This window comes from Balaenoptera borealis, assembly GCF_965194805.1.
Source record: "Balaenoptera borealis genome assembly, chromosome: 6".
NCBI lineage: Eukaryota > Metazoa > Chordata > Mammalia > Artiodactyla > Balaenopteridae > Balaenoptera > Balaenoptera borealis.
In genome coordinates this window covers 74,746,838-74,768,461 of record NC_138863.1, presented here as the reverse complement: position 1 = coordinate 74,768,461, position 21,624 = coordinate 74,746,838, and positions in this window count along the sequence as shown.

The following is a 21,624-nucleotide window of genomic DNA, read 5'->3' as shown; positions in this document are numbered from 1 at the left end:
TCTATATCAATAACTGTAAGAGTAGTGGTTGCCCAGGTGAGCGGCGTGGAGTGGACTGAGTGCAAAGGGGAGTGAGGGAACTTTTTGGGTGATAGAAATGTTCTATATTGTGATAAGGTTATAAGTTACACAAGTTGTAAGGTATATACGTTTGGCAAAGTTCAACGAATTGCACTTAAATTCAGTATATTTAATTACATATACATTATTCTCAAGTTGGTAAAAAATCGAAGCTATGAAAATCAAGGCCATCTAAATACATTTAATTGTATGAATATTATTTCACAAAAAAGTTGATAAAATCATAGAAGCTATGAAATTCAAGGCCATCTTCAATTATACCTGAAATACCCGAGTCTCTGTCATCAAGGTAAATAAGATAGTCCTGAAATTCATTCAGAGAATGGAGGCACTTTGACTATATCCTTAATCTTTATTCACTGCTGTGAATAGTTCATTAGTGTTCTATTCACCAAATATTTTATGGATTGTCTACTTTATATGGGGCATTATGCTGGGTGTTGAGTTTAGTCCTCAAAGAGTTCAAATCCTAGTTGGGAAGACATAGGTAGACAGATAATTTTCAATATAAATTATTACAAGAGTTAAAGAAATGGTATGGCCAAAGTTCTGGTGGAGCCTATAGGACCAAAGCAACTAACTTTACGTGAAGAAGACATACAAAGCTTCTTAAAGCTGAGATCTTGAAGATGAGTGGAAATTTTCTAGGTAAAAAGGAATGAAACAGGTTGGGACCTGTTAAGGGCTAGAGTGTGTGCAAGATATTTGACCATAGAAAGCCAAGATATGTTTCAGAAACAGAAAAGTTCCAGGGGTTGGGGCATGGGATATAAAAGGAGTTGGTGGGAAATGGGAAGAAGGAAGGTGAAACCAGCTTCAAAGGACCTTAGGGATCCCTGTTTTAAGCCAATCAAATATATAAATATACTTCACATTTTTGCTACGTAATAGACACTGTTGTGAATTAATCTTCCGTTTTTTACCTAATTATTATGTATCCCAGCTTCGTTGACTCTATTTCTACATCTTAGCAACATTGTATGAAATCTCTGCAGGAAACGATTTTATTTTTAGATGTAAAGGTAAAATAATATAAGATTGCGAGTTTTTTTTAAGACATTTAGAAAAAAGAAATACATAAAATATTACCACATATCTCTTTCCTCCTTATTCCACTAAAATATAAAGTACGTGGAAAATTATATCCAAACATAACAATACGTGATCTATATTATCATTATCATCATTTTACTATTCTGTACTTTAGTACTCCAGGTATCTCCTTTTGAAGAATCTCTAATGCCCTTACAAACGAGTAAACACTATTTCCTCTAGCTTTTTGTGTACGTAATTGAGATAACATAAAGTAGGGGAAACAGAGTTGAAGCTAGACAGGAAGGCTTTGGAATAATTCAGAAGAGACCACACAAACTCTACAGAATTTATTTGAGCCTCTTCTAACCTTTGGATCATATCCTTCCCAGAGGAGATAAAGAAATCCGTCCGCCAGTGCACACTGAAAATACTGACTACACTCTCCAATAACTGTTGTGTTAGGAATTATTTCCTGTATGCAGAATACACAGCCAGAGCATTCAAGCCAGACAGAGTGAGCAGAGGCCAGACATTTGAACTCTTAAAAGTTTTTTGGAATATTACAAATTCTAAATGACTAATATTTTCTTTTTACAGTTACTGCCTTATTGCAGAAGTGTTGCCTACGCTCTTTTTATGCCTTTATATTCCATATAAAAACCTCACAGTAAAAAAAAAAAAACTCCCAATAAACTGCTGTGTGATTTAAAATAGTCTTTTAAATAAAAGCTTTTTAGAAGGCCTTATTAGGAACTGAGTTGTGTATTTGAGGGAAGGTTTCCCCACCTGAAGCCGCAGACATCTGTTTACCTGCTGTGGTCGCTAGGCCGGGCATATTGACTGATTTAGTGTCACAGATAATCCAGTGCTCGGCCAGAAGCCATTTCAGTTTAAGGGCATGTGGTTTGGCATGCAGCGTTGCTTGCAATAATGTAATAAAACAGAAAGAAATCCATACCTGGTTGTGAAAGAAAAGAATCTATGTACTTTGCCAGAGGCAGGTAAAATGAGTCTGTGTGATTTAGCGGTGGGTCACAGCAGAGCCATATAAAATAATCCACCATGACTTGTATTTCTGAAAATGACCAGCATGCTTCAGAGTTCTTAAATTCTTGCAGTACTGAAAGGGATGTGGGGATGGTTACTAGTTTTATTTGTCTTCTGAGGCCATTGGTTTATGATGGTGCTATTACCATTTATGGTTTTTCTGGTCAAGGTTCTTTTGGTTACAATGATCAGAATGCCATGTAAACTCACTCAAATCAAATAAAATCAGAGGCCAGGGAAAGAAGTAGAGGTAGTCTTCTAATAAGACGGAACTGAGACACAGAAGCAGCTCCCAAGCTCTATGGGTTGCCTGCTTGTTCCTTGCCGCTTCTCCCAGCAAGTTGACTTCATTCTCTTTCAGTACATTGGCTTCCTCTGCTTGCTCGTAACCCCAGATTGCTGCATCTCCCACTTTCTCCTTTACTGTATAACAATCTTAATGCTACAAGTCCATTGCTGACTAACTGAATAAAGGTCAAGGTCTTCACACTAGGTGATAACATAGGTCTCTTGTCAGCGTATGAATTGGTGCTTCAAGAGTAGGGACCCTCGTCACGTGGTCTACTGCTCATTCAGCCTAGACTAGAAAGAAAAGGCAATAGTAGGCATGTCTGATATAACAATGGCTTTTAATTTTGTTAAAGCTGGATATGTCTTCTTTCATTAAAAAATGTTGAGAGCCTACCATATGCCACTATACTAAGTACTATGCTAAATTCTGGAGATGCAGCTGTCAACAAAATGAAAAATCTCTGTTCTCTTTGATCTTCCCTGGTCATATCACCTTATAACTTCCCTTAGGCCCCTTCAAGCAAGTTTATTCAGTGTGTCCTTTATTTGGGCTTTATAGTATTACCTCTGAGTCTTCTTGATATTCTATATCCTAATGATCCTTGGATATAATGCACAGAGCTCTTCCCTTTCCATTATTCCAGAAGCCGTGTAAAGACTACTTCTTCCACAAAGTCTCTTCATTCACGCTCTATCAAAACCACTCCCAGTTTCCCACCAGTCTCTCACTTTACCTTTCCTGTGTCTATCACTTTAATATGTCCTTCCTTTAATGGTTATCCTCTTTGCCTGTCTTGGCTCAGGGCACGGCCATGAGCTAACTAGAAGACTTTTGTTGAAAGAGCTGAGGCCACACCATCCTATATAAGCACACGTTTGGCTTAAATTAATTTTTGTAACCTAGACTTTAGGAAGGTTTAATTATTTACAAGTTTGCTTTTATAATATAGAGGCTGTGAAAAGGCACTTTGTGTCAAGCAAGAAACTGGCTAAATAGACGTGATTCTCTTGGTGATTCACTGAGCTGGTAAAAAATCAAGGTACACTATTGTTTCTTCCTGTAGTAACTTTAGCAAACCAAGTGAATAGCCCACCAGAGAAAAGTTGTCACTTTCACTGATTCATCAACACTTTTCCCAGCAATCACAGTACCTGTGCCATCTGTGTTTAGCACTTTACAAAAAAAAAAAAAAAAAACTCTTTGCGACTGCCATACAAATCAGGGGCACTAACAAGGTCACACAGAAGGGATTTCAGGACTCTGAGATGATGTTCTCCTGCATGGCAGTAAGCAATAACAGCATTCTACACAGGTTCTCCTGCATCCCAGGCTGCTCTGCCCCAGCCTAGAGCTGCTCCCGGTCCATTGGGAAATGTGTATTATGCCTGGGTTAATTTGCTGATTAATCTCTAGTCAGTGGTTTGTGCTTTCCCCAGATGGCCAATTAAAATTTACAACTGGCAGGAACAGTGTCCTGTTGGCAGGCTGCTGAGGGGCTAAAGCTAGAGGCAGTGACAGAAGGCCTGGGCCCAGGTTTTCCTCCTTTTTCGTCTCCCTTTTTCTTTATTTCTCTCTCTTGCTCTTTTTTAAAGCTGCTGGACTTATTCAGAGGAAAGTGTAAGCCGGGCTTACGCGCTAAGTGTGAGATGTGTGGTGTAGCTTACAACTCTGCTGCTATTTACTCTCCAGCACTCTCAGGGCCGCGCCAGAATTCTGGGCATCAACGGTTTACCCACAGCAAATATAGCTGACAAAATCAGCCAGGGGGCACAACTGATTTAACAGCTTCTGAAATGTAATAGCCTTTTTTTTTTCCCCTGATTTGCAGTCCCCATGGATTGATGGTCTAATATCATTCACTTCCTCACAAATATATAAAACATTTACAGTTGTTTGCGTAAATCAAAGGCAAAGTGCTATGTGTGGAGCTGATAATAAGTAATGCTGTGATATATATAAAAGATAACATACTTTTACAGCAATAACTCCCCAAATTAACTGTTACTTTTTACTTAGCATTCTATACAAGTTACACTGTGTACACAGCTGGATAAAACATACAGCAAGGAACTTAATTAAAAAATGTAATTTGATATAACTCTTTATTTTATAGTGAGATATTTACCATTTGCTTCAAATATGCATGAGTCATCTGGATTGGAAATTCTGCAGGAAATTGTTAACCAAGGACCATTGATCCTTAAATAAGCCAAATGTGATAATGATATATGGTTTTATGACAGTTTGTTATTTTCAATAACTGTTGATAGCAGTTGCCAAAAATTTTTTTAAAAATATATGTGTAGTGGGAAAAATTTTAAGGTGAATATTGCATGATTGATAGTAAAAATAATTTGGGGCACTCAGCTGTAAGTCTTACTTATATTAAATAAATAAGAAGTGAGGAGGCATTATGTAAAATTACCTTTGTGTAAAATATATAGAATTTTGGATTCTGGATTTTTTGAACAGGATACATTATAGGACTTACACACTGGGCATTGATGTGTCTCTATTAGACTCTAAGATCAGACCTCAAGTTTACAGGTGGCCCTCTGTGAGTTATTTTTACTATACTATTTACTGAAGCAAATACATAATTGTTAATTTTTTATGAAATAAAATTTGAAAGTGATTAGACATAAAGTCTCTGTGGTCAGTGACTCTGTTTGTTAAGCTTTGCCCTCAGCACCAAGAACAAAATCTGGCACATAGTAAACACTCGAGAAAGTTTTGAATATTATACTAATTTCCCCAACAAGTAGGAAAAACTCAATTTACTTCCTGTAAGGCTTTCCATGTCCACCTCCATTCAAATGAAGGATCTTGGAGAATTTTTCAGAAATGGGTTTCTCATGTGTCCTAGCCTTGAATTGGTCTTGTCCAAGAAATCATTTGACCCTTTATGGGAGGCATGATGCACCCTTCGTCTTTTTTCTATCCCCCAGTACTAGTGTATCTGCTCAGTAAATATGTACTGAATTGAATTCAACGTGCTTCTTGAATTGCTCCTGTACTTTATAGAAACAACTCAATTTCATTGATAAACCTTCCATATTATGAAGCCAGATCTCAACTATGCAGCATTTCAGTTCACATATGAGGTGAGTGTAAGCCAAAAGAATTATAAATGGGATAGTTACAGACAAGATAGAATGGCAGAAATAATACTTCTTGGTTTTATACTAAGTGTTTTATATAATCACATAGACTACAGATTTTCTTTGGGGTAAATATTTTATCCATAGAACAAAGCACTTTTATGTAATATATGTGTTGCTCTGAGTTATTTGGAAGTGCTTGACTTGTATTCCTTCTCAGCTGATTGGGGAATTTGTGTCTAACTAGTAGCTGATGTACTGACTCACTGTAGAGATAGGACTCAGATGGGAGGCTATGTAGGGCCCCAACTCGGAAATACTGAACAGTGAATCATCATGTCTTGATGAAGGGGCTGCAAATAACTCCACACATATTTAAGCCCACACTTGATTTAAGGTACTGTGTTAGACATTACTGGACATTAGATATAGTTCAAATATCAGGAAGCTTTTAGCCTATGAACCATAATAATAGAAAATTAATGTGTAATATGATCACTACCAAATACAGACTAAAAAGACCTCAGTAGGATACTTACTAGAAGGTGATTGATTTTTGTCTGGAAGGAATGGGAAAGAATTCCTGGGGAAGATGAGCCTTAAGGAATAAGCTAGGATTTTGACAGGGAAGGGAGAGAAGAAGGGGGCTTTCCAGGAAGAAGAAATTGCAAGAGCAAAGGTATAAAGGTGGAAAAATAGTAATTTAGTTCAGGGAGTAGAAATTGATGGAAAGGATGATAAGGATGTATGGGTGTGTGGATGTGGGTACAAAATGAGGCTGAAAAGGTCAATTGATAACTCTGAAGTGAAGAAATTTGAAGCAAGTTTTGGATCAATGCAGAATCTTCCAATATCTTGGGCAAGGAAGGAATCCTAGTTGTATCTGCATTTAACAATGAATAAGAAGTGGGAGTCTGGCAGTAGGAAGGGAGTCTTTACAGGGACTATTTCAATGATGGAAGCAAGAGGTATGGGAGCCTGAACAGTAGTGGTGGTAGAAATGAAGAAGAGGATGAACGACAGAGCTATTTCTGAAGCAGAATTGGTAAGAGGATGGCAATCAGGATGTTGGAGAGTGTGAAGTCAGAAATGGTCTCAAATTTCTAGGCTGGGAGCCAGAATGGGTGGCAAGGTCCTTACAGACCAAGAGAAGACAATTGACAGATTGTTTATAGAGAAAAAGAGTCCACTGAACTTCAGATTTATTGAGTGTGAAGGATTGACAATGTATCATTTTTATTCTAATTCGATCATTGAAAATACAGGTCTGCAATAAGGAATGAGTTAAAGACTTAGACTGATGGATTTGCTGGTCACCTGAGGAATGTGTTAGTTGAAATCATAGAAATGGAAAAGATGCTGGTCAGCTGACAGACCACACTGATCTATCATGATGATTATTAAAATATTGAATTACTTTCAGCATTGGGGGTAAATATAGCTGTCTCAAGCTTCCCACTATGCTCTCTGCCCTAGCTATCCTGACTTCTTTGTAGAGACCCTGGGGACCACACTGCATAATGGCAATCAGAAAGTTCACATCTAGCCAGCATAAGGTCTCCAGGACCCTGCTACAGTGCGGTGTCTCTACCTGTTCTGATTGGTTGGTGCCCTAGCCGTTACTTTCCAGTGTTAAGTTACTTTATTGTCACCCTTACCCACAGAAGGACTGTCTAGCAAGAAAAGAAGCAAGCTAAGGAGTGTGCTAGATGATATGACAGGTAGGAGGAAGTGCTCACAAGGGACATTAAGGTTCCTCTTCATTGTACCCACCACATGCTTTAAGTTAGTTGCTATGGTGGGGCATACGATGAAATAAATTCAAAAGACAGTGTATAATAAGGTCTTAAAAGTATGGCGGTACAGACAATTAAATAATAAGATGGCATATACAAGGATGCTCAATGTAAACTTTTAGTTCCATTTTCTCATGTTTAAAGGGCACATAATTTGGCAATATGCATTTCTGTTAGGCAAAGGAGTTGTGAATTAGAATGTAGGTACACAAACCTACAAAGTTTTACTCTACACAATCCTGCAGAACTGAGTTTATGCAATCTTCTGAACTGAAGGAAATTGAATTTCACTGGAATTACTTTATCTGTTACTTACTACACACGTTTGTCTACATTTTCTCCTTGTAGATTGAACCTACATTTTTAAAAAACTTAAAGAACTGTAATCTAGAAAAATGCAAAACAGGAAGAGTACATTGAGTCCATACCAGACCATAGCTTTGACTATTGGATCATGAGTATATTACCTACAGGCTTCAAATATCCTTGTGACAGTTTTTGTGTAAACCACAAATTCTTGGATCTCAGGTATTTCTCTGATTTTTCTTTTTTTCAGGTAGAGTGGAAGGTAACAGATCATTCTAAGGTAAGATGGTTTGAGTTTTCCAGTTGAAAGGTCGTGTAGCAAAATCAGCGTGCTAGCTGTAATCTTATGGCTTTCTCAGCGTGAGAGAAATTTAAGTATTCATGATACTGTAATTAAACATACTGATACCATGTTTCAGTAATGACCTTAGAAGAGAGTTAGGAAAGTATGTTTTCCCTTCATCACAAGGAAAAATTTCTTATTCTAATTATTTGCTATGGAATTTATATTATATAACTTTAATAAGTATTTTAATTTGATCTCTCAATTGGCCCTTCAAATGCCATTTTTTCCTTTCATGATCTACAGTCAGAGAGAACAATTTTGAAGACATGTTTCTAAGTTATTAACCAGTGAATTACATAAACCCTTTAGTAAATAATGGAAATGTAAATATTAGATCTATGCCCCAATAAGAAGTGGGTCAGAGTACTGTTAGTATCATAGGGTGCACTCAGCTCATTACCACTGCTTTCTTTTTTTTTTGTCTGCTTTTTGTTGTTTTTTTGTTTTGTTTCATTCTTTTAATTGTACATGCCTATTAATTGTACACTTAAGTCATGAGATTGGGGTAAGCCTATAGCCACTTTTTGCATAAATTTATGTATGAATATTTAACTGAAGGTCAAATCAGCCCTTGTCTATTTTCAGTGATCCACAACATCTTCTAGTAAGGAAGATGCAATCCTTTTCAAAACTGCCAGGTCAGTAGCAACATATACCTATCCCTCAGTACTTCTGGTAGTTAATACAATTTAGGTTCCTATCTAGGACTGGCACAGACCTAATAAGGCATTTGATGCATTTGATGAGATATTTAGATGGAAATATTTTTACTTTATGTAAATATTGTATAAATGTATGTATATATATGTTTTATATTTTTATTTTACCTTAATGAGAAAATCAAGATGAAACAGTAAACCCTTGTGCCAAACACAGTGGTAAGAAACCCCACAGTTGTGCTTCATTCTCTTAGTCTAAGACATTTGAAAACATAATGTAGAAACACAGATAATGTACTTATTATTAGGGGCATCAATCATTATTCAGAAATTGAAACTGTATGAAATTTAAGGTGGAGAAATGACCACTCATCAGCAGACTCAAGCCATTTGCCTAAACTCTGCATTTTGGAAAATGACACAGAGACAGGTAAGAACCTGTTTGTTGACTGTGGTGCTGAGCTTAAGCTTTGTAAGTGGAAGGGGCAGGTTGAGATAGGATCCTTTTAAATAAAAAAAAAAAACGCATTTTTATTATGATGCATTTTATTTAATACTATGTATGATTTTATTCATTTATTTATTCATTAAAGATATTTATTGAGTGTTTAATACAGGGTAGACACAGCAGTAAAGAAGACAGACACAGCCCTACTGTCATGGAGTTTACATTCTAGTGGGAGGAGACAGACAAACAAATAAATATGTAGTAAGTATGATGGTGATTAGTGCCATGGAGAAAAATAAGGCAGGAAAGTAGGTTAGGGAGTGCTCTAGAAGGGGGCAATGCAATTTTAAATAGGAATTAAACAGAAAACCTCATTAAGAAGGTGACTTAGGAGCAAATACAAAAGGAAGGTGGAGAGCAGGCCTTACGGGGAGGTGGAGTATTCTAGCTGAGGTGCCAGTGTACTTACCAGTTCAAGGAAAAGGAGGAAGCCAGCATGCCTGCAGGAAAGTGAGAAAGGAGGAAAGTATAATAGAAACGTGGCTTGAGCAGTCAGAGGCAATTGTATAAGGCCTTGTAGACCATTGTAAGGTGCATTTTTTGTTGCTTTGTTTGTTTGTTTGTGGCTTTTTCGGGGTTTTTTTTTGGATTTTTGAGTTGACACAGAAATGCCATTGGAGGTTGTGAGCAGAGAAGTGACAAGGAGACAAGAGCAAAAGCAGGGTCATTGCTATTAGAAGACTATTTACAGAATCGAAGCTAGAGGCGATGGTGGCTTGATGGTAGTGGTAAAAGGAATAAAAAGTGTTTGGATGTTGATCTACTTCAAAGGTAGAGCTGGCACCACGTACTGACCAACTGCATGTGGTGTATAAGAGAAAGAAAGGTGCCAAAGCTGACTTTAAGGTTTGGATCCTGAGTAAACTATTTGCCTACATGGGGAGAGATTGCAAGAGAAGTCAAATTGGTGAAGTTCAAAAGGATTTGAACATATTTAAGTTTAAGATATTTTGAGATGTTAAGGAGGTGGTTAGATGTATGAAATTGGAATTCAGGAAAGAGAAATGTGGACTAGAGACATATATTTGGAAGTAGTGAGCCCACAACTGCAATTAAAACTAAGAGAGTAGATGGGTTCAGCCTTGAAATGAGAATGGATCAAAACCAGGTCCAAAAATAGGTCCAAGGACTGATCTATGGGGGCTTCCAATGCATAGAAGCTGCGTGGGAGATGAGAAAAAATGAGCAGAAGAAACTGAGAAGTAATGACTAGTGAGATAAGAATAAAACCAAGAGAATGGGGTGTTGAGGGAGGTTAGCAAGGCACGTGTTTTCAGGATAAATGAGTAAAGAAGCATGTCACATACTGTAGATACACCAAGCAAGGACTGAAAATTAACCATTGGACTGAGCACTTATGGATGCGTTTGGAATCATAGACTATAGCAGAAGAATCAGTTTTATCTGATGTCGTATCGGAGCAAAGGCAATTCCAACCGTGTTAAGCCAACTTTCCTTTCCATCCAGGACATAAGGATCAGGGTGACGGCTGTGAACCTGGGGAAAGTTTTCACCCGCACAGTAAAGACAAAAAGAGAGCCCTCCACACAGGGCCATGATATAAAGACAATCTGAAGGTTCACAGTTTTCTGTAAGCAATTTGACATGATACCATCTGAGGGAATGAAAAGGCCCAAAGAGGAATTGTCACATGTGTGGGAGGTACCACAGAAGCACGCTATGGTGTGGAGTATTTCAATCAGAAGAATGAGCTGTACCTTAAGATCTGCCTTCTGAGCCATGCTGTAGGGGAGGTGTGTGGTGGGAAACACATCCAGGGTTCTCTGGGGACAGAGCCCACTCTGCTGGATCTCAAGGCTATCTTCATGGGAAAACAAATTCAGGGGTGGATAGAAATGTTTGTGAGGTCTTATATTCTATTTTCATATTGCTTTACTTAAGCACAAAATAATTTACATGAAGCATAGTTTAGTGACTGGAAGCAAAAATAACTGGTAAGAATTTTAGGTTCTTCCTCAGAGAAAGCAGTGTTATTTTTCGGCGTAGTTTCAAAAACTCATTTTGATCAACAGTGCAAAATTAGTGTTTTTATGTATCAAGTGCATTACATATAACACAATACAAATTTCATAAAATTATTCCCTTGGTAAGTATTTTTATAGGAATCTACTATGTTCTAGACACTTTGCTGGCACAGAGAATATATGCTCTCAGAGGGTTTATAATCAGAGTTTTTATTAAATTTAGTCTCATAAGTCAAGGAACATTATCTGTCTAAACCAGACTGCAGCATGACATTCACAGTGCTCTCCTGTCCCTGGGACGAACTGGAATATAGGGCTGATTCCTAGAGACTGGAGCTGCAAAAGGGTTTTCACTTTTTCTCTCCTGTCTCACATGCAAAGCAGAGGACTGCCCTGATAGCAGAGGGAGAGAGTGTACGGGTCTGGGGAACAGACTTGTCTAACTTGCCCACTTGACTGCACAAATGGAGGAAGTGGGAGAGTGAGCGTTCGTGGCAGGAAGAAGAGTGAGGGCGCTGTAAGGATGCTGGCCTTTAAGGCACATTAGCGCACAAGGAACAAGTGGCCCAGTTAACGTCCTGAGCTCTGAACAATCAGATTAATAATTCTTCCTCCCTGAAGAGCTTGCTAGTAAAGAGCTAAGGAAAAGTGGTCAGAGCCCCCCACCTCCCCAAAGACCTTAATTTTCTCACATATATAAAATGAAGCAGTTATTGTGAAATTTTCAGATACTTCTCAGCCTAAAATTCCATGAGTCCACGGCTGTGTTAATAAAGACAGGATTTTGAAAATAATATAAAAGTCAGAGAGGTTTTCCTGAATTTTGTAAGGATTGGCATATATTTGCTTCTTGAGATGTGGTGTTGGTGGGGTCAGTAAGATCAGCGTCGTGTGGGAACTTGTTAGAAACACAGAATCTTCAGGCCTTACCCAAGGTGAAGCAGAATTTCATTTTAATAAGATCCACATGTCATATGAATATTAAAGGCCCAATAGAGACCAATTTTTGAGTAGCAAGCTTTTAGAGATAAAAACCACAAGATGCCTTGAATTTCAACAATAATGGGTCACACCTAAGGCAATGATAAATGGGCAGCAGCTCTCCTTGACAACTGTTGAGGATTCTCTTTACTACAGATAGCTATGATGTGACTAGTTAAAGAAAACTCTGTCTAATGAAACTTAGGATTGTTATTTCCCATTTGGTTTAAAAAAAAAAGGAAAAATGCCTTCTCAGCACTTCTACATATATGTTGAAATTTAATTTAAACTTATAATATCATTTAGTTACATATCCTTGATTCCCTCAGTTGTGCCACTCTTGAGTTTGCCACAAAGTTTGCTTGCCTGCTTCAAGTCTCTTGAAGCATCATTTTGAAAAAGACTTGCTGAAGTTATCAGAAATCTACACAGTTGCTTAAAGATCATTAAAAACCAATTGCCTAGAAATCAAATAACTGTACCTTGGCTTAGACTAAAACCTGTAAAGGAAATTTAAAAAACATAGTTATATACGTCTATCCATGTTCTTATAGTCAAAATTGTCTTTTTCCTCATTCAGAAGTATAATTTTATTTTATTTGGCTGAAATTAAGTAAAGCTGATATCAAATTTAAATTATATATTTATTTTTGTACAATTTCAAGATCATTGTTAATCATAGGGGAATATGAAAATGATTAAAATACCATAGTATGTGTGTTATTAAATATATAAAGTATTTTATTCTGGCGATACATTGAATTCGAGGTTCAAAAAAATACCCAGAAGGAAATGGAACATGGTAGTGCAATCCAAGGAGCACTGACATGTAACAGTTATGCTGTTTTAGTTGTAAACACATGCAACTTAACTCCATGTAATCTAACAATAAAGAACATTTTATTGTCTCAAACGACTTAAAAGCCCAGAGGTAGTCTGGCTTTAGGTAAATCTCAGAGCGGTGGCTTAAGCCATTTGATTGGGACTTGATTTCTTCCTTTCCATCCATCTCCTCCTCTCCACTGGACACCATCCTCAGCAAGCTCCCTCCATGTCATCCAGATTGGCTGCCACTATCCTTCAGATCTAGGTACTTTCTTGATTTATTTCAGCAAAGAAAAATAAATGCTTTTGTCCCAGTATTTCCAGCAAAATTCTGAAATTCAGCCTGACTGAACAAACTTAGGGCCCATGATAACTGCTAAACCAGTGATGACTTGTTCAGGAGAATGGAATACCCTGATTAACTTAGTCCTGGTTGGGTCTCCACACTGGATCTGTGGATGGAGTGAACTTAGAAACACATACATACCTTATTGGAAATAAAGTTTCTTTTTTGTTGTTGTTGTTGGGGTATAGTTGTTTTAAAATGTTGTGTTAGTTTCTACTATACAGCGAAGTGAAGTAGAGTTCCCTGTGCTATACAGCAGGTTCTCATTAATTATCTATTTTATACGTATTAGTGTATATATGTCAATCCCAATCTCCCAATTCATCCCACCACCACCCGCCTTCCCCCCTTGGTGTCCATACGTTTGTTCTCTACACCTGTGTCTCTAGGAAATTAGGTTTCTTGGTGATGCTAAAAGGAGAAATGCATGTTGGGAAAGCAACCACCAAGCTCCCCTAAGGGAGTGAGAGGAAAATAAACAGGTGAAATTTTGTCTGGTGGTGGGTGCATAAAGATATCGTAAGAGAAAAAGTAAAACCATCCTGGAGGCAAGATTTCAGCTGAGAAAGAGAGAGAGATTCTGAAATCTTTGGTGGCTCAGAAAAAAGGGAAGCACCCTGACCTATTTGGAAAAGATTTTGGGTTTAAAAAATAAATTTAATTATATAATTACTCTTTACTTATGTTTTAATCCATTGTTTTAGTCCATTCTCTATATTGTGAGTACTATTATCTTTCTGGAACAAAGAGACAATCAGATTTTTCTCTGATTAGAATATTTTGTGATGACTCATTGCTTATAAGGTAAAGTCTAAACTCTTTAGTAAAGGAGTTCTGCCAACTCTGCCACTAATATTTCAAGCTTCAGCTTCTTTCACTCTCCCCCATACCTCATGTTCTTGCCTTTGTGAACTCTGCACCTTTCTTCTTCTCAGACCTACCACACACTTTTGTAAGTCCCCCCCTCCCTTTACTCACTTACATTTTTCACCTGGAACCTTGCTCTCTCTCTTTCACTCCTACTTACACTCATGTTTCTCATCCTATCAGGCTGGAGCCTCTTTTCTCCTTCTGTGCCACCATTCACAGCATTACTTATCACATTCACAGTATTATCACTGGTTGCATCCTATTTTACTGTGAACTCACTGAAGATTGTGAAAATGCTTTATTCAGCTTTGTGCAGTAAGAACTTAAGACATAAATATGTACAATGAATTAAATTTCAAGGTACTCAAATATAACTGGAAACACTACCTTAAAGAAAAGATTTTTTAAACGTCAAGGACCATAATTCAAATTACTTGCTTGGTACAAATCAGTGTAGACACACATACATTTGATTAGATTTTTAGAAGGAAACATGATTGTTTTCACATTTTACTGTTACATTAAATGTTTATTCAAAAGTCTCACATATTGGGAAGCTATTTTGTTGAGGTAAATGTTATAGGAGAAATTATTTCTAAGATTAGTGCATTATTGAATTTGTTGAACATCTAGCTGCTTACTAGTCAGGCAAAAAGAAAAAACAATTGAATAATAGAAGCACCATTTTAGTAAGCAGTTTCCAGATAGTTTGGGAAATACTATTGATTTGGATTGAGGATAACATATAATCTCACTTTTGAATTGTCAGTTGCCTATCTGTGGTCTTTGCAAGTAATACAGCATACCAGTAGCAAGAGGCATAATGAGGTCACATACCAGGGAAATAGGATTTGGATAATAACTGGGATATTTGGTCTGCCCCTTGGGCCTCACTGTCCCAATGTATAAAATGAAAGCATTGAAATAAAAGCCAATCAGTTTTGTTTGAACCAACTTACTAAAACTTAGAACTTTGGGTGATTTTTTTTCCCTCCAAAACTGTCATCTTACATGATTAAAGATATATTTTAATGAAACTGACAGCATTAAATGTATTTCAGAACATTTCTGTAACTTTCTTTAGAGATTAGAACATAAAATTTGAATATACTTAAAAATATTATTTCATATATTTTTGGGTTTTGGAACCCATGAAAAATTACTCTTATTACTCTTATTCAAATTTAATAAAGTGTTTACTATGGTTTGGAGACAAAACGAAGGTGAGAATATAATTAGACTTTTTAAAGATGCTATATTTTGGAAAATGTCTCAAAGGGCATAGAATTTCAAGAGTTTGAGTATAATTTAGGCAAGCAGATAGCCTCCAAAAATTTTTGCTGCTAAGGGCAAGAAATACATGTATTATTTCTGGTTTGTAAAAAAAAGAAAAGAAATTATCTCAGTTCCTGAGATTTAGGCATTATGAATTATGATTAAAAACAAAGACTTTGAAGTCAGATTTGAGTTCAAATCTGAGATCTGTAAAAAAGGAAATTATAATAGTCATAGGCTTATTGTGAGGATTAAACAATGTGTATTCATTATATAACATGATGCCTAGATCATAGTTTGCCTTCAATAAATGTTTCCTATTAATTATTATTTGTATATTACTTGTAATTATCACATAAACAAATAATATAATGCTAAGTTGCTACAGTCTGTTATAGATCGTAATTTACTAATTTGTCTTTAAATGTTTGTAAGTGGGTTTTTGAACCAGTATAGACTGAAAGGTGAAAAATTGAAGCTGTGCAGAACTCAATGGTATGGTTGTGCCCCGGAAAGTTATAGCACTGCAACCTGATAAACGTATCCTTCATTAAAAGGGACATGCTTTGAGAACTGCAGAAAGAACTAGCAGAGTCTAGCTAGTGTGAGGAAGATAAAAACTCAGTCAATAAGATAATATATTTAATGGTATATTGCTTCACAGGTCTCTAAAAACTTTCACATATTATGTCACATGATCCTCATAAGAACATTGTATAGTAATCAGAATAGGTTTAAAATCTACCTTTGAACGTGTGGGAAACTGATACTCACAGAGGGTGTGACCTATTTAATGTCACATGGATAGAATGAGGTGGAGCTTGGGTGATGACCTAGTCTTTGTCCCTTCAGTGGGTCCTCTGTCCACAAGCATTTCTTCTACTGAGGAGAGAAATTCAAGTATTTTATTTATTTTTTATGGAAGAAATTTTAAAATTACAGGTTACCAAACTCAGTAAAAAAAAAAATCTCTAAACTATTTTGGAACATAAATCTTCTCTAAAATTAATTCCCCAGTTTAGTGTCTTGAGTTGGTTACAGTTGAGTTGGCTACAATCCAATCTTGAAATGTTATTCTTCTGAGCAGAGGCTGGGATAATCAGGCAATGAAGGTGAGCAACAGCACAGTCTACTTATGGTGCTTTGTGGTGCTTGGAGATAAGAGTCACTACAACTCCCAGAGTATCATAGGCTTTGACTTCTGTAAATGCGAAGGGACCCTGCATAAGGCATTTCTAAGAGATTAACTTGATTTTCTAAGTGAGAAATGAAACCTCAGATGCAATAAAATTATGGAAGTGTTGGTGTTTGTTCTTAATCAAAATCAATGATTTAATCCCCATATAGGTTTAAGAATCAATGTTTTATTTTATTTTTAATATAAAAATCAATCTTTGGGGACAACCACAAGCTTGATATGAATATTTTTATCTCCTGAAATACTGTCAAGACTATATCTTTATAATCTTTAAAAGAAGATGTGAATTCTAGGAGAATGGCAAACTGACACTAAAATCAAAAGGCATCCAGGATGCTCAAAACATGCAAATGGAAAATGGTTATAAAGTAGAACTGGACTAGATAATCACATGATACTTTGTAAGGGTTTGCAAGGGTGACACAATTTTCCAAGGTCTATATTCATCCAGTTAAAGAAAAAGAGAATTATGCATGCTATATAGAGAGAGTAGCTAAAGATAGAAGTATAAAGTAGACATAAAGCATATATGATATTGCAAAGAATGGGTTACTGCAGTAAAACATTATAAAAGAAAAAGAAGTTAAGATGAAAATAAATAAGAAGTGTGATAAAAGGGTTAAGCACTGAGATTCTGGAATTTGGCTGTCTAAGGTTTGAATCTTGGCTCTACCTCTTATATCTTGAGCAAATTACTCAATCTCTCTGACCTTCATTTTCTTCATCTAAAAATGAGGCAGTAATTATACTCTCTCATGGGGTTTATGAGGAACCAAAGGATAATGCATATAAAGTGTTTTGCACGGTTCCTGGTATATAGCAAATGCTCAATGAAAATTATCTATTATCATTTAAGCACAATCACATAGAATTGCAAAGATTTTGAACATCAGACCCAGAAGAGAGTGATATTCCCTAAATAGATGGTTTACCATTACTGTTGAGAACCCAGCTGGTACACTTATGCAGTGCCCTGTCTTTTAAGTTAAAAAACAAACAAACAAATCCCAAACTAGCAACAACAAAACTATAGTTTACGGATTGAGCAGAATCACCTTTTAGAGAATCCTGATAATTCATTAAAACCTAATAATGTAATTTTAATTTAGAAGTGCTTTTCCTGTGGCACTTACAAGGGAAAATTTGATTCAGAAAGTGGAGATTCAGATTTTACTCAAAGACTGTCACTTTTAAAATATGCTATTTAATTAAATTCAACATTTATTGAATATTAATTAAAGATCTACAAAATGCCTATAATCTATTTAACAGACATTATTAAATTCATGATGCTGTAAATTAAATCCATGCAAAACACCATACAAAAATAGCATTCACTAGAAATAGCATAGATATAGTGTCTATTAAATGTTAAGCATTATCCTACTCACTCTTGTTCCTCTAGAACAGATATGAAAAGTTAGAGTTTAGCTACCTCAAGAAATAAGACCAGACCAGAAAATAAACAACACATGTCTGTTACCATCCTCGGCCTGGCACATAGCTTGGCAACAAATGCTTTGCTGAAAATCAGTAAAAAGAAAAAGTGTTCCTAATTGCACCCACAGAGCAAGCGGCCAGATGACTGCTTTTCCTTGAGTCAGCTGCTCGTACTCAGATAACGCGAGCCACAGGATTGATTTCCTGCAGTCAAATGAAAAGAAAACTCTTTAACTGTCCCCCAGGCTAGTCATTGTGACACAGCAGCTCTTGCTCAGCTTAAAGAGGGCAGGTGAGCCTGAGCATTTTCTTTTGTTAAAAATGTGTGTGTGTGTGTGTGTGTGTGTGTGTGTGTGTGTGTGTGTGTGTGTATGTATGTATATGTATTATTAAAACAAAGGGAAATATAAAGTAGGTCACTCAAGACATTTTTTTCAAAAAAACTCTGAAGTTTAGTTTTCTTTGATATTTGGCCAGCCAGTGATTTGGGTAGTCTTTCTGAGAAGAGAGATCTTCAGAAAACAATAATCAAACTGCAATAGTTCCCTCAGTTAACTTGGAAGTTAACGTAACTATGCCCACGGCCCATTTAACTTAATGGCTCGCCTGTCTTGGAATCGTAGATGGGGCTCGCAATCATCATCTTATGCCAGTGTGTGGACCAGTTATTTATCAATTGTTTGGAAATAAGTCAGCCCCAAACTCTCAGCTCCCCATATGAAAAGACAAAATGTTGGAGAAGAGGACTGTACTCCTGAATTGCAGAATCATAAAGGGAAACCTGATTAGGTCATCTGCTGTGACACACAGAATGATAATTAAGTTGGGGACTTAACATCTTGGAAAGGGTGAGAGGTGCTTTTCAGCATTAAACAAAGCACAACTAAAGCTAAGCATGACTGCAAGATTGCTTTGTTAGTTTCATACTAAAGTCCCAATTTTCTAGGCAATATGCAGGAAAGACTACAGCCCTCTGTGTGATGTGAAAAATATTACCTACCAAGATTCGGAGGGGATGTTATAACCCAGTTTCTTTTTGTCAAAAATATAATAGAAAAGCTATACTTCCAACAATAAAAAAGGAATTACATTTTGGTGAGGGAATAGTAAAGGTTTCCAGCACTTTCACAGGCCAGCCAAATGTCTTCCTCTGCCATGTAAATGCAGTAAAAGGATATCTGCATTAAATGACAGGATTTATAGTCGGCAGAAAAAACGAAACCACGTAAAGATCATTTTTGCATTAAAATTTGGTTTTCTCTACTAGTATGTATTTTAAAAATATAGGTGCCTTTTACTAATGAAGTACATCAAAGCATATTATGTTCTGCATTTTGTGAGAACTAGGCAATTTATAAATGCTATTCACATTTAATTAGTAGTCATTTCTTCTCCGTAAGCATATTTACTCGGATCTCTTGTTCCTACGGCAACCCAGTGAGTATTACAGCTACAAGAAGAGCCTAGACTAACCTAAAAAAGGATGGAGATTAATGAGCAAGCTCAATATTAAGACTATAATGCAAAAGACCAAGCAATAAGGTTGGCTAGGGGAGCATTACAAAGAAGTTTCAAATCAGAATCTCTTATTTCAAGGAGCCTATTTATAGCAGCATAGAGTTATTTATTCAAGACTGCCTATAGTATACAGGGAGTATGAGAGATGACTCATTTAGTGCTAAGTTCTGCTTAATTGGCTATCTACTCAGGTACGGTGTTACACATATATATACATACATGTATATAATTATAATCTGCTTAACACACTTATCAATGGACTATATAAACAATATTACAAGCAGTTGTGCTTACGGATGTCTCCCTTAAATACTGCACTTGTTTAAAATTATGGAGTCTTTAAAATTAGCTTTGACATAAGATGTTGTCATTAAGTGTTTAGTGAAAAATGATTCTTAAATCTAAGTGCTTACGTTATTTTAAAGATAATTCTCTGATCCGCTCTTTATTCTAGTTGCAATATTCAACTCTTATGAAAGGGTTGAAAATAAATAACAAAAGCATTGCTAAGGGTACCAGATCAAAAAGAAACAGTTAACAGAAATTTTACATATTCCTCTAAATTCTGCTTAAAAGTGACAGTTCTTAATTTAAAGATTTAGGTGGGGGAGGTAGGAATAAGGAACTGAGGCCTAAATACATTTCTCTACAAAAAGTTATATAACTTTATAATGCCTATGAGAGACAAGTTCAAAATAATTAAAAATTATTTAAACTTAAAAAAAAATTAGATGTAACCAAAAAAAAAAAGAAAAGAAAAAACCCCAAGCTCCTGGAATCAAACTAATTTTGCATTGCACGTTGTGGATAGGTGGGAAATCATTGCCGCACATTATTTGTCGTAACATTTCTTTATGTCTCAATACAATATGTGTGAGAGAAACTGAATATAAAGAAAGGCAAATTAGAAGTTATATAACCCTCGTTATCAAATGGTGCTTCGTAAAAGCGACAGGATCTCTTCAGAGCTGGGCAGTTCGTTCTTGCTACAACACAGAGGCAATGGCATCGTTACGGAGCCTCTAAATTATCCTGCTCAGTGGCAAAAAGTAAAAATGATTCCTTCTGACCTTTCTACACTGCTTCATTAACTTTAACTCGCAAGCAACAAGTAAAAATGAGAAGCTTTCTGCAGCCCCTTCTCATAAAACTGATTAAAAGAAGTAGCAGCTCCGCATCTGTTCAGGAGACTCTGGGTACTGTTCATGTGCTAAATGAGGGTAAATTGAGTGTGTGGCAAGAAATGCTTGCTATACATTCACTAATATTTATTTCCATTCGACCAGGGCATTTCAAATTTGTTTCTTCTTAGATCTGCAGAGATCATTGCAGATGTAAAACAGTTTGTTTGGCTTCTCCTGAATTATTAGTCAATAGCGAAATGATTTTTTGTGGCTCTATAAATAAAAAACAGGAAGCAATATTTTATAAGGATTAATCTGTGCAAATGTTAATGGTCCACCATTTCTGTTGTCTCAACTTCAGTTCTATAATATAATATCAAATCCCTTTTAAAATTTTCATAATAGCTTCTACCTGTAATTTTCCTTTGTGAAAATGCGCTTTTACCAGCAACTATTGTCTATGCAGTGAATTAATTATACTCAACAATTAAATCACAAGGCATTTCTCTCCCAGATAATCTATGAATTTGAGTTCAGCATTTCTATAGGTACTTCTGTGCCTCTGTAGGGAGAGTATTTTAATACCAAAGAACACAGCAACTTAAATGCCATTCCTTGGGTTTTATGAAAAAGCAATATAGGAGAGTAAATAGGGCAAATATCAACAACAAAGAACCCCTACTTTGAGTCAAACAATAAATGCAAATAGAAGAGCTAAACCAGGGAAGAGGTAAGAGGTGAACACTGTGGTCTGAGTATTCCTTCCTGACAATTCTGTTTGAGGCAAGAATATTCTGCTATCATAAAAAAAAAAAAAAAAAATCATAATAGACCATCAGTGAATCCTCTTCGCTTAGTTTCCGAGGTAGAATTAAAACGCAGGCCCAGAGG